We start from the raw sequence: 12,408 nt of genomic DNA, 5'->3' as shown, positions 1-12,408 counted from the left end.
TCTTAAAAGAAAAGATACCTTTTAAGCTTAATAGTACTAACTTTCAATACTGGATACAGAATAAAGTCTTCATCCGTTAAAAATAAAAAAAGGCAGCACCTGGTATAACAAGGACTGCAGAACAGCTAAATGTAACTTAAAAAAGGGACAAGCACAACTGGCAGGACTTACAGCAGTAAAGAAGAGCGATTGTAATATTTTCTGGCATCTAGTGGCCAATAGAAACCAAAACACAACAGAGTTAAAATTTACATCCAACGAAGGTCTGGTTTAACCACTTCACTGAGCTAAGCAAACACACTAGGGAGACAAATTGTAATGGAGTATCCCAGGGAATGTGCCTTGTTTGTGGACCAGCTTGCGATAGAGCGCAAAGTTACCCTTCTGAAATTAAGCATTTTATTGCGCGAAGCGCTGGGCCATAACAGAATACCCGGAGACATTTACTTCAGGGACTCAGACAGGTGGTCAATTTACATAAACGTAAAAACTAACACTACACTGGGGGGTGGGGGGGGGTGCAGCTACACCAAGTACCTGGTATGGTGCGGAAATGATCCCCATACACAAGGAAGGGATTTGGGGTAATCCATCCTACTACAGGCCAATAAGCCTGTAGCCTACAAAGTCTTATGCTGACACTTCCTTGATAAATTACACCAATGGATGGAAGAAAGCAACACACTCTACCTTGCAAGCAGGCTTTATGAGAAATAGCACAGTTGATCAGGTCTTCTGATTCTGTACCTTATACTAGAAAACTTAAATAAGGGCCACTTGTAAGTTGCTTTTGAGGATCTGAAATCTGCATTTGATTTAGTACCATGCAAAAAAACTCTAGACTGCTCTGGTATGAATGGGGGTTCCTTGGAGTATACTCTCAATATTACTTTGTTAGCACAATGGGAATTATGCTCGGGTGCCCTGGGTGAACTGCCAAAACCTCCCGGTCTAAAGTGGAGTGCGACAGAGATGCCTCCTAGGCTCCTATTTTCCTTGCATTTAAACAATCTAGTTGCACACCTGGATGCTTGTGAAAATGGCTCCCCAAAATTTGCAGGTAGTTAAGTTCCTGTATTACACTTTGCAGATTTCATAAAGCCCATGATCACTACAACCTTTGATCAACCACTTTCTGGAGTTCTGCACTGAGTGCAGGTTGGAAGTACATTCATTAAAAACAAAATATTATTAAGCTGCATTAATCATATAGTGGGAAGATATTCATGGGTATAGAAAACCTTTGAAGGGTACACCATTTTGAATACTAAACATTAAGAATGACTTGGGCTAAACACAATAGCAAGAGTTGCCTAAAACTCCAACAGAACAGCTCTGGTATTTGTAAATGTTTAAAACCGCATCCAGATCAGTGTCCTATGCCCTCCACATTTAAATGTCAAAGGCCTGGGAGGTTCATTTAATGGAGCTGAATAGAACTTCACAGCTAGGCGATTTTACCACAATCCAGAATAAAGGTTTGTGCGCCTTGAACTATCTCCCTAAGAGAACTCCACTGCTTTTCACAACTTTTGAACTGGGAGTATGAAGAATCTAAAAATTCTAAGGCCAATCTGAGACATACGTCATACTGGCGGAGGCTGTGGTACACTCCTGAATTACAGCCATATTGCATAGCTTTGGGTGAGATCATCGCCCTTGATAAGCAAAGTAAATCCCCTGGATAAGAGTTAACAATCAATGCTTTTATCACTTGGTTTTCAAAAAAACTGAACTGAAAGGATGGGATCCGGATGGTTATCTTAAGATCAGATAAAGGAAACGTGTGTCGGAAAAACAATTAACGAATTCCCGACTCAGGACTAGCTGCTGCCTTCTTGGATATCAAATGTATTGGATCTGATGACAACACTATTCCAAAGCGGAAACGACACACCTGCCTGCAGCCAAAAAATACAAAACCTAGTCCTCATGGCATTTATCATTACAAGTCCGTGTACACAAGTGGATTGCCGGAAAGATCATTCCACCCACACTTCTAATTCTAGAAATTGTTTGTCGTGTATCAGACGAATGCCAAAGTTAAAAGGGCCAATCTCTGATAAACATATAACTAAACAACACAGTACAAACATCCACTAGAAGGACAACACTTGAAAAATGTGTGAATAGCTAGATGACACCTCACGGGCGCACCACCAATGGGACCCCTGGCTGGTACTCACCAGGATGGCCCTGTTCTCATCATTGGTGTCATCTAGCTTAACGAGAATACAAATAAAAGGTTCATGTATCTTGTGTGCACAATAGTTGTTTTGTTATATGTTGAACGTTGTTAGTCCTTGTCACATATAATTTTTGCATACACTGCACCATTCACTGTCTTCCTTTCCTTTGGGGTGTCGGACACGTTTGCGTTAAGCTAGATGACACCAATGATGAGAACAGGGCCATCCTGGTGAGTACCAGCCAGGGGTCCCATTGGTGGTGCGCCCGTGAGGTGTCATCTAGCTATTCACACATTTTTCAAGTGTTGTCCTAGTGGATGTTTGTACTGTGTTGTTTAGTTATATGTTTATCAGAGATTGGCCCTTTTAACTTTGGCATTCGTCTGATACACGACAAACAATTTCTAGAATTAGAAGTGTGGGTGGAATGATCTTTCCGGCAATCCACTTGTGTACACGGACTTGTAATGATAAATGCCATGAGGACTAGGTTTTGTATTTTTTGGATAGATTGAGTGGAGGGTGACCTAGCCTTATAATTTCCCTCTTGACTCCCATTGTATAGATATAATCAGTACGGCAGACCAGCCGTGAGAGTTTTTGTTCATAGCCAAGTAATTGTACTCTGATTTTTAACTGTGCTGTGATATCATTGACACTGCCTTCTTGTGTTACACCTACCTAGTACTCTGGAATGGATAAGAATTGCCTAGCTTTCTCAGAGGCACAAATTGCAGCGATTCTAGCAGGCCCCTTCCTCTTTAGCGACAACCCCCTAGCAGGGACCAATAAAGTAAGAGAAGAATGGGAAAAATTAAGTAATTTGAAAAAGAAACATATAAGGATTGCTTTGCATGGAGCCCTTATGTCAGAATATTATCAAGCAGGAGCATCCCCTGCCAGTCTTATAGTCAGAATTGAGCCAAGGATCTTCTTAGACGATAAAAAATTCCGCTGTGATTGGAGTTACATCGCCAACAAGTGTACAAGGGATTGGTTAATCCTCATAATCAGTACAGCTCAACGCTTGAGCGAAGAGGTACTGAAAGAAATAGCTGAATTAGAGGAAACCATCAACCGTGTGATAGTAGTTTTACGGATGCCAAGGAACATCTAGAAAAGATCAAAACAGATCTGGAAGAATATAAAGATTATATGGTGACAAAAAATAAGAGGATTACAACGGAACCTCCAACGTTACACACACGAGTGGGCATTCCCTTACACCAACGACACATACTATCAGTCAGCTCAAGAACAACAACCACAGACCGGGGGCAACAGAAGGGGGAAGGCAACCCGGTTCCAACAACAGAGAAGAACACCTGCAAACTGGACGTTTGCTAATACGTCAAGTGAAGATTCTGAACCAGGCCCCAGCACTAGCAGGGTGAGATTTAATCAACCAGAACCATCCAACACCCATTTAAACACACTACTGAGGATTTTTTTAGAACAGGGTCAAGCATCCAACAAAGGCCCGGGATTCCAGCAAAAACAAGGCAGAGGGAGAGGACGGGGCAGCCGATCCCAACAACAATGGCAAACCTCCTCACCACGACTAACGAGGAGCAGAGGGAAGAAACCGCTGTGATCAGCATTGTGGTGAATTTATCCAACCATCCCCTGACAGTGGCAGAAGAGGAAGTGCTGAACAAGGGGTTGGGCTTTGTGCCGACACCTCATCATGACGCCTTCAAATGTCGAACTGAGTTCCATGAAACTATGCGCAGAATAAAACTCAAGAAATTTTTCCAGAAACAACCGTTTGAAGAAAGCAAAGGTTTCAACTCTAACTTAAGAAAACCCTCCTCTTTTTGTCCTCCTAACACATCGATTGGCCCTGAAACCGCGGTGTTTGAAGCTAAAGTCTTGGCAGAGATTAGAAACATAGAAAGTAAGAACACATCTGTGAACTATAAAAACATGACGAAACAGAATTGGGAAGCCATCAAGTCCCTTCAGAATAATGATAAAATCACGATAAAGAGCGCGGATAAGGGGGGCGCTATCGTGATTTTAAACACATCTGACTATGAAGAGGAAGTACGTAGGCTATTGGATGTTAGAACCAACTATCAACCTCTTGCTAGAGACCCGACTCCTGAATTAAAGGATACCATCACACAACTAGTGTCTAATGCTAAAGAAAAGAAATGGATAAGTGCGAAGGAGGCGGAGTTCCTCATCAACACCAATCCGAGGACTCCAGCCTTCTACATTCTCCCTAAAATTCATAAGCCTGTGAGGCCCCCCCAGGGAGGCCTATAGTGTCGGGTATGAAGTCCATCTTGGAACCCTTGTCCCAATTCGCTGACTATTACCTTCGCGAATCAGTAATAACTCAAAATTCGTATGTAAAAAGACACCACAGACATACTGAACGTGCTTGATTCCATGGCCTTCAATCCGGCCACAGAGTATATTGTAACTATAGACATTGAGTCTTTATACTCATGCATCCCTCAGGAGGCGGCTCTGATAGCAATAGCCAAAGCGCTAGATAAACAAGAATGGTTCTACGATGCGCCACAAAGTTTTATCCTACAATGCATAGAACTGGCATTAACAAGAAACTTTTTCAGTTACAAAAAAGACCTCTTCCTACAAGTAACGGGAACATCTATGGGGGCTACTATGGCACCCAGCGTGGCATGTATCTACGTGGGACAGTTTGAGGAGCACGTCATCGAATCAGATATCAACCCCTTTAAGGACCATCTACGTCTGTGGAGACGTTATATCGATGACGAGCTCCTCATCTGGTCTGGAGATGAAGAAACGCTCCTACAATTCTTAAACTGGATCAACACGCAAGATAGGAGCCTGCGCTTCACTTGGAAGTACCACCACTCCAGTGCTGTATATCTCGATTTGGACATTGAAGCCTCAGAAGGAAAGTTGGCTACCCGAGTACATCAGAAACCCACTGATCGGAATTCGTTACTGACCTACCAATCATACCATCCAAGGGCACTCAGGGACAACCTCCCAGTGGATCAGTTCATGCGGTACAGGAGAAACTGTTCCTCGACTGAAGTCTACATAGAACAGGCCAAGGAACTTAGCAGTAGGTTAAAAGCACGAGATTATCCTAACAAGGTAATTTACCAGGCAAATAAGAGAGCCTTGAATACTCCCCGGGCAGCTCTTCTAGAGTCCCAAAAGAAAGAAAAATCGGAATGTCTGCCAGTGGTCATGACTTTTGACCCGCTGGCCTCGAAGACACGCCAAGCCATTAGAAAACACTGGCACATACTGACTACTCAAGATCACAAGATGCCTCCTCCAAGGTTTGCTTTTCGCAGGGCCCAAAACCTTAAGGATAAATTGGTCCATACAAGGGCGCTAGAAAAGACTCCCACGGAAACAACCACTATACCTAATGGACATTACCCTTGTGGGAATTGTTCGGTATGCCCCCTCACGAACAAGAGCACCACAGTTACGTTAAAATCCGGAAAAGTATGGACATTGAACCATTTCAGTAACTGTAATACTTCGAATGTGGTCTACAGACTGAGCTGTGAGTGCGGCCTAGAGTACATAGGGCTAACAACGCGCAAGATCAAGCTTCGTATACAAGAGCACCTTAGCACTATCCGACAGGGCAAATTAACCACAAAATTGGTAGAACATTGCCATCGAAATAAACATACATTCACCTGGGTGGTCCTGGAAAGAGTAACAGGTGAGGCACAAACTTTGGAAAAACGCCTAGTGACAAAAGAAGCGCGTTGGATATACTAGGAACGAAGTGAACAACAGGGCCTAAACGAACTACTGGAATGGAATAAGCTACGATGACAAAGATCTACATTGAAGCTCCTTGGCTCAACTAACCTGATATATAAAAAGAGATAGTATTCATTTACCATCCCTTGATTAGGACACTGAACTGTATCATGCGAATTGTTTTTAATTGCTCTCCCTAGTGACCGATTAAGATCAGGAATGCAATGTGTGACAATAACAAACGCATATATCAGTATACCTTGTGAATATAATTATTCGCAGATAAATTTTTTTTTTTTAAATCTTATAATGAGTTCCAAAGAGAGAGGCATTATAGATCTATGAAATTAATCCCTGTACACACTAAACATAAAAATTATTAGCGCAGAAAGGTCTTTTAAATAGTTGCTGGCCCGGGGTAGTAACCACCGTGGTACTGTTCCAACATGGCCGTTCGCCCCAATGAAGTATACTCCAAGGTGCGGAAACGATTGGTATAACGTTACCTTCCACATGAAGCTAATATAACATAACATACATTGTCCATTTTGCCTCATATCAGTATTGTAACATCTGAGATTTAAACTTAATAATTTGTAAATCTGAATGTCCGATCACGTGTGAACACACTGCCCAACCACGTGACCACAAGAACCAATCAGTACGCGAGGTAGTTCGAACCCGGAAACAAAATAGAAGTGTTTCCACTCGCGAGGCGTTCCTGGGCTGAGAAGACGCCTTACGTACATTCTCCACGGGTAATACGCGCTGGATCGCATGGTCCCATTAATGAACACTTCTGAAACGCGGTAAGACTAGAATCACAATCCCTAATGGCTACCCGCCGGGCTGTTTCTTTTGCACCTTTCCTCATTAGAAAAACGGAAGGGAGTTCAGACCTGACTCACCGATCGGGAGTAGGTACTTGACAACATAAAGACGCTACAGTAACGGTATGAAAGAAAAATCCACCAGCTAGGTAATTCTATCTATTTTGCGGGTTTAAATAATTTTGATATTTTACCCATTGGAGTTCATAGGCAGTGTCTCTTACCTACATATATGTTTCCATTGATTTACAGCTCTTAAAACACAGTATAGCTGGCAGTGGCTTCCTTACAATTTTTGCCCTGAAGAAATTGCCTGAATCCCACCATGGCAATGAAACATGTCGGCTTCGAGGTGAGCGAGAATCGATAGGTAGTATTCGCCTCACTCTTTTTTATGTTTATATGTTTACTGTTGGCAACAAGAGAATACAAATAAAAGGTTCATGTATCTTGTGTGCACAATAGTTGTTTTGTTATATGTTGAACGTTGTTAGTCCTTGTCACATATAAGTTTTGCATACACTGCACCATTCACTGTCTTCCTTTCCTTTGGGGTGTCGGACACGTTTGCGTTAAGCTAGATGACACCAATGATGAGAACAGGGCCATCCTGGTGAGTACCAGCCAGGGGTCCCATTGGTGGTGCGCCCGTGAGGTGTCATCTAGCTATTCACACATTTTTCAAGTGTTGTCCTTCTAGTGGATGTTTGTACTGTGTTGTTTAGTTATATGTTTATCAGAGATTGGCCCTTTTAACTTTGGCATTCGTCTGATACACGACAAACAATTTCTAGAATTAGAAGTGTGGGTGGAATGATCTTTCCGGCAATCCACTTGTGTACACGGACTTGTAATGATAAATGCCATGAGGACTAGGTTTTGTATTTTTTGGATAGATTGAGTGGAGGGTGACCTAGCCTTATAATTTCCCTCTTGACTTCCATTGTATAGATACACCTGCCTGCAGCACAAAAATAAAGTCAGCTGAGCGATTCCAGATCTTGTGCATAAGCGCGTTTATTATTGTGGTGCTTATGATAACTGAACGCAAATCAAAGCAGTAAATGTCAACATCCCATAAAGCACCAACAGGAGAGCGTAAACAAGCACACAAAAAAACAGATGTTGCCACAGGGCACATTGGGATTATACCAACACACAACTAAAATAAAGGTTGATCCAAGAAACCAAAAGCGTACACTCAGGCCTCAACCTCAGTGACACGTAGCTGGAGCACCTATTGTACCACATGCCCAAAACTGCTCATTTAGAGTTCTAGAAGTAGCAGAAATGTGTTGTATTTCTACAAGTTACGGCCATACGGAGAGCCGCACGGAGTTGCTGAAATATTACCCTGTGAATATTGCCTGGATCGCGTTATAAGGAGACCTTGCATATCTTTGAGGCTAATGAGCTAAAATTGTGGTGCATGGGATACCTGTTCACAACTCAAGGGTACCGAGTTGCAACTGATTAGGATATCGGATCTATTTCTACCCAGGCCACCATATTGGCCGGGACGGAATTACAACCGGCTAGAAGGCTAGATGTTTGCCAAATCAGTGATTCAGCCCTGATGAAGTCGCTGGGTGACCTGCCCTGTAAGCGACGAAACACGTGTTGGCGGGATCAACTGGAATAAAAAGACTGAAACTATAACAAGAAGAGAAATTGTCACTGCATTATATTTTGTGATAAGCATTATGAAATTGAATTGTGTGTGCTAGGACATTGTGAAATTGTTTGTAGGATCTCCTGTTGGGATCTGATTGATGGGGTTGTGGATGATAACCCCCTCCCTTGGCACGATAACAGATCATTTTGAGTGAAAAAATAGACCGGGGTCAAGGGATGCGGCACCATCACTAGAATTTACCAATCATCCCCTAGTTTGCACGTACTGTAAACGTGCGTCGGAAAAACATTTAACGAATTCCCGACTCAGGACTAGCGGCTGCCTTCTTTGATATCAAATGTATTGGATCTGATGACAACACTATTCCAATGCGAAAACGACACACCTGCCTGTGGGACAAAAATAAAGTCAACTGAGCGATTCTAGATCTTGTGCACGAGCGCGTTTATTGTTGTGGTGATTATGATAACTGAACGCAGATCAAAGCAGTAAATGTCCATCTTCCGTGCTAAATTAAAAACCTGGCTGTTCTCCAGATTATGATTCCTGTCTTGTAATAAGCTTGTTCCACTCCTCCTTCCCTGAGGTTCTGTTTTTAACGCCGGGACACCCCTCCGGGGGTAGCTGCGCGCTGTATAAGCTACTTAAATAAATAAATAAAAATAAATAAATGTCAACATCCCATAAAGCACCAACAGGAGAGCGTAAAAAAGCCCAAAAAAACAGCTGTTGCCACAAGGGCACATTGGGATTCTACCAACACACAATTAAAATAAAGGTTAATGTTATGTTATGTTATGTTATCCAAGAAACAAAGGCGTACACTCAGGTCTCAACCTCAGTGACACGTAGCTGGAGCACCTGTTGTACTACGTGCCCAAAACTGTGCTCATTCAGAGTTCTAGAAGTAGCAGAAATGTGTTGTATTTCTACAAGTTGACAGTGGGATGTTACCACTTCAATCCAGTGGCCGTACAGGGGGATAGTCACTCAACAGAAAGGTTACCTCCAAGTAAAATGTATACTGTACCAAACTATTATCTTTACAGAGACCACAGCAGTACTGTGCACATCAACCCCAATAGCCACATATGGATATATGACAAAAGCAGAGTGCGCTGTGACCACAAACGTACAAGTGCTCTGCTTACTAATGTGCATACTTGTAATTTATTGGAGCCAATACTGCTCATTGTACAATACCCTCATCTCACAGCCTCCAGCGCCCATATGTTAGTAATAAGTCCAATGGCAATTGTATGGTTATGCAAGCTAATGGCCTACTGGTTAAAACATACTTCGAACAAGGCTGGCTATATCAGTCACAATCAAACTATGAATCCACACAAGATCACACGGCATATGAAAAATAGAAAGAAAATAGCTTGCCAGTTAAAGTATATCTAGCTACAGAATGGCATATGTATTTGAAGTCTACAAGCATGCATCCAATAAGACGGATATACACTTCGCTTGTATACACCTGCTGCTAAAAAAAGCATACACATCGATTAAAAGTCACAGAAAGGGATGAGAAAACATTCCTACAAAAACCCACTAGAAGGGGCGTCTATTTACAAATTGCAGTAATTTAGTTGGACGCCATATCGAAGGATTTGTTACACCCCCAGAGAGTTCGGGCTGTGATCTTAGAATTTGTCTCGGACCACCAATCCATTTACCAACCGAATAATTTATTAACAAGGGTAGGGGGAAAAATTATAAAGGGCTGAATAAACCAAGCGCACAACTAAAACAAACCATGCAACACAAACGTTTGTAACGTTAAATTAGGTCAACTCGGAAGGTTATTCCATTAGTAATTTGAATATCTGAATAAAAACATTTCAGGGTTTAGAAACTACGGCTTTAACAAACTCGAATATGTTAAATATATATATTAAGATGAAAAGCAACTGATTGGGACGTATACTGCTAAGCATTACAATAAACTTTAAACGAGAATATATAATAGCGCCATCTTTCATTAACGAGCATAAAGAAACAAGCTTCGCATACAGTGGAGAAAAATACAGACTAGAAATTATTAATCCAGTTTACAATCGAAAAAAATATAGCAAAATAACTAATAATAGATACGTGTTGTGATATCGGCACACAATCCTCAACCTTCAACTGCCGAGGCAACCAACCCATTCCAAACACTGGTCCATACTTTCAAATTCAACATAAATAAGACGAGGTATGACGCGGTGCTGCTTTGGGGGAAAACCGCGGGTGCAGTTAGCAAATGAAAACAAAATGCCAAGAGAAACCAGTACCATCAATGAGAGGCAGGCCTCGTGCATGTCAACAATCCACCTCACAGTTCATGGCAGAAGGAAGTCAGTGTTTACCTTTTCATGCGGCTCAACCTTGTGTGTGTGTTTTTAGTAAGGCTATAGGAATCATGTAGCCCAACACTGACACCCACTTCACAGCCCAATATTCGTTATTCACGTCTGTAAATAAACACCCTTTCTTTCAGCGCTTAGAGAGAAACTATCAATTTGGGAATGATGCACAATTGACTACAGCTATAATATGTTGTTGAATGGTAGGGGCGGTCAGGAAACTCCATTTGTAAGAGACCAGCATAATAAACGGAATATATGCGCTTTTCATTTTACAAGGAAATAGTTTAAAGATCTGATGTGTTCACTCTCTAGTACGACTGGACTGTAAGACAATTAAATCGGATGTCACGGTGACTGTCCTCCCCTCCCCCGCCGACTGCTAGTGCATATTTCCAAAGGAAGAAATTCCACGTTTAGGTCACTTCAAAGTGTAACAATTAGAGTACATTATATTTGGAAACTTAGCAGGAAAGATGGTCGACGTATATACCTTTCTATGTACTGCAGGTTTAACATAAGGATTACACTAATGCCAACATTCTAAATACCACAGAGGTAAAAGGTTTAAATAAGCATTACACAGTGATAAACAGTAAACGTGTATTCTAGAAAGAAGCTTGCGCTGCGCAGACTTTCATTTCTCAAATTTAATGGATCCTTCTCGTTAAGTGTTAAGATGCAAAAATACAGCAGGTTGAGGAGAGAAGTAGTCTGTGCAAAAAACAATATTGCTGAGTTCAAGCGCAACACTCATCTGCAGGAGTGTCTTTAAGCGTGTATGTATGTAGCATCTCCACTCATTGACCAGACATGCGAATCCAGATTAGTTATGAATATAAAACAAGTCATGCTGTTTAATATATAGACAGCAGTGCTATCCGCATATCTAGTTTACAGGACGCGTGGCTGACAACCCGTAAATGCTAAATAAGCGCTACAGCTGCATATTGCGCTATAATGCTTTTCTAAAAGAACTGTAAAGCCATTTTATTGTGCACATATATTAACCTGCAGGGGATGTACAAAAAGGTAAAAACCTGTATACTGGGCGTGAAATTAAACTCTGTACATGTATGTAATCAGTCTGAAGTCGTTAAAGAGTCAAAAGGTGCTATGGGGAGATGAACAGTCGATGTTGTTATTCGAACGAAAAACAAAATGGCGACAGAAGATTCCCCCTCCCCCTCTAGACTGTAATACTGTCCAAATAACGGCTTTCTTCTACCGTGCCAGACTTTCACACGTACCTGGGCCCGTCCAGCCGAGGTAGAGGCTTCCGGGAACACTGTCCCAGGGCGGGGAGGCCTTTCAGGGACAGAGGATGAAAGCGGATTGTCAAAGCTGACGCTATATTTTTTTCTCCCCGTTATCCCCCCCCCTTGAACTCTTCCCTGTCTCTTGAGTAGTCTCTCTTCACTGTTGCTTACTCTCTCAGTCTTTCCCAACGGCAATACAGGGAACAGCGCCGCGCGACGGCACGTAATGCAAACAGCTGAGTGCGATGGCACGCATAATTAGCGTAATACGGTCGCGAGACTGGTGCGTGGCAGAGAAAAGAAGGCGTGGCGTGGAGGGATATTAGCATAATTAAATAGCAAAAGAGGGACCTGCGGGATATATAACCTGAGTGCCATCTTGTATTGGTTGTGATTGTTGTTTAA

The 12,408-nt window shown here is 42.1% G+C and overlaps 1 protein-coding gene across 1 annotated transcript in view; it reads right to left on the bottom strand.

The window, feature by feature from the left end:
* The window catches only part of PRRC2A (proline rich coiled-coil 2A), a 1,005,169-nt gene extending 993,018 nt beyond the window's left edge, over nt 1-12,151 (bottom strand). Inside the window, exon 1 of the mRNA XM_086919885.1 lies at nt 11,995-12,151. The gene's annotated coding sequence lies outside the window, so the exon portion shown is untranslated. The remainder of the gene's footprint in view (nt 1-11,994) is intronic.
* Between the last annotated feature and the right edge of the window lie 257 nt (nt 12,152-12,408).

The sequence above is a fragment of the Lissotriton vulgaris genome, chromosome 5, assembly GCF_964263255.1.
Source record: "Lissotriton vulgaris chromosome 5, aLisVul1.2, whole genome shotgun sequence".
Classification (NCBI taxonomy): domain Eukaryota; kingdom Metazoa; phylum Chordata; class Amphibia; order Caudata; family Salamandridae; genus Lissotriton; species Lissotriton vulgaris.
Note: the sequence above shows the minus strand (reverse complement) of the source record. Positions and strands in the feature narration are given on the sequence as shown.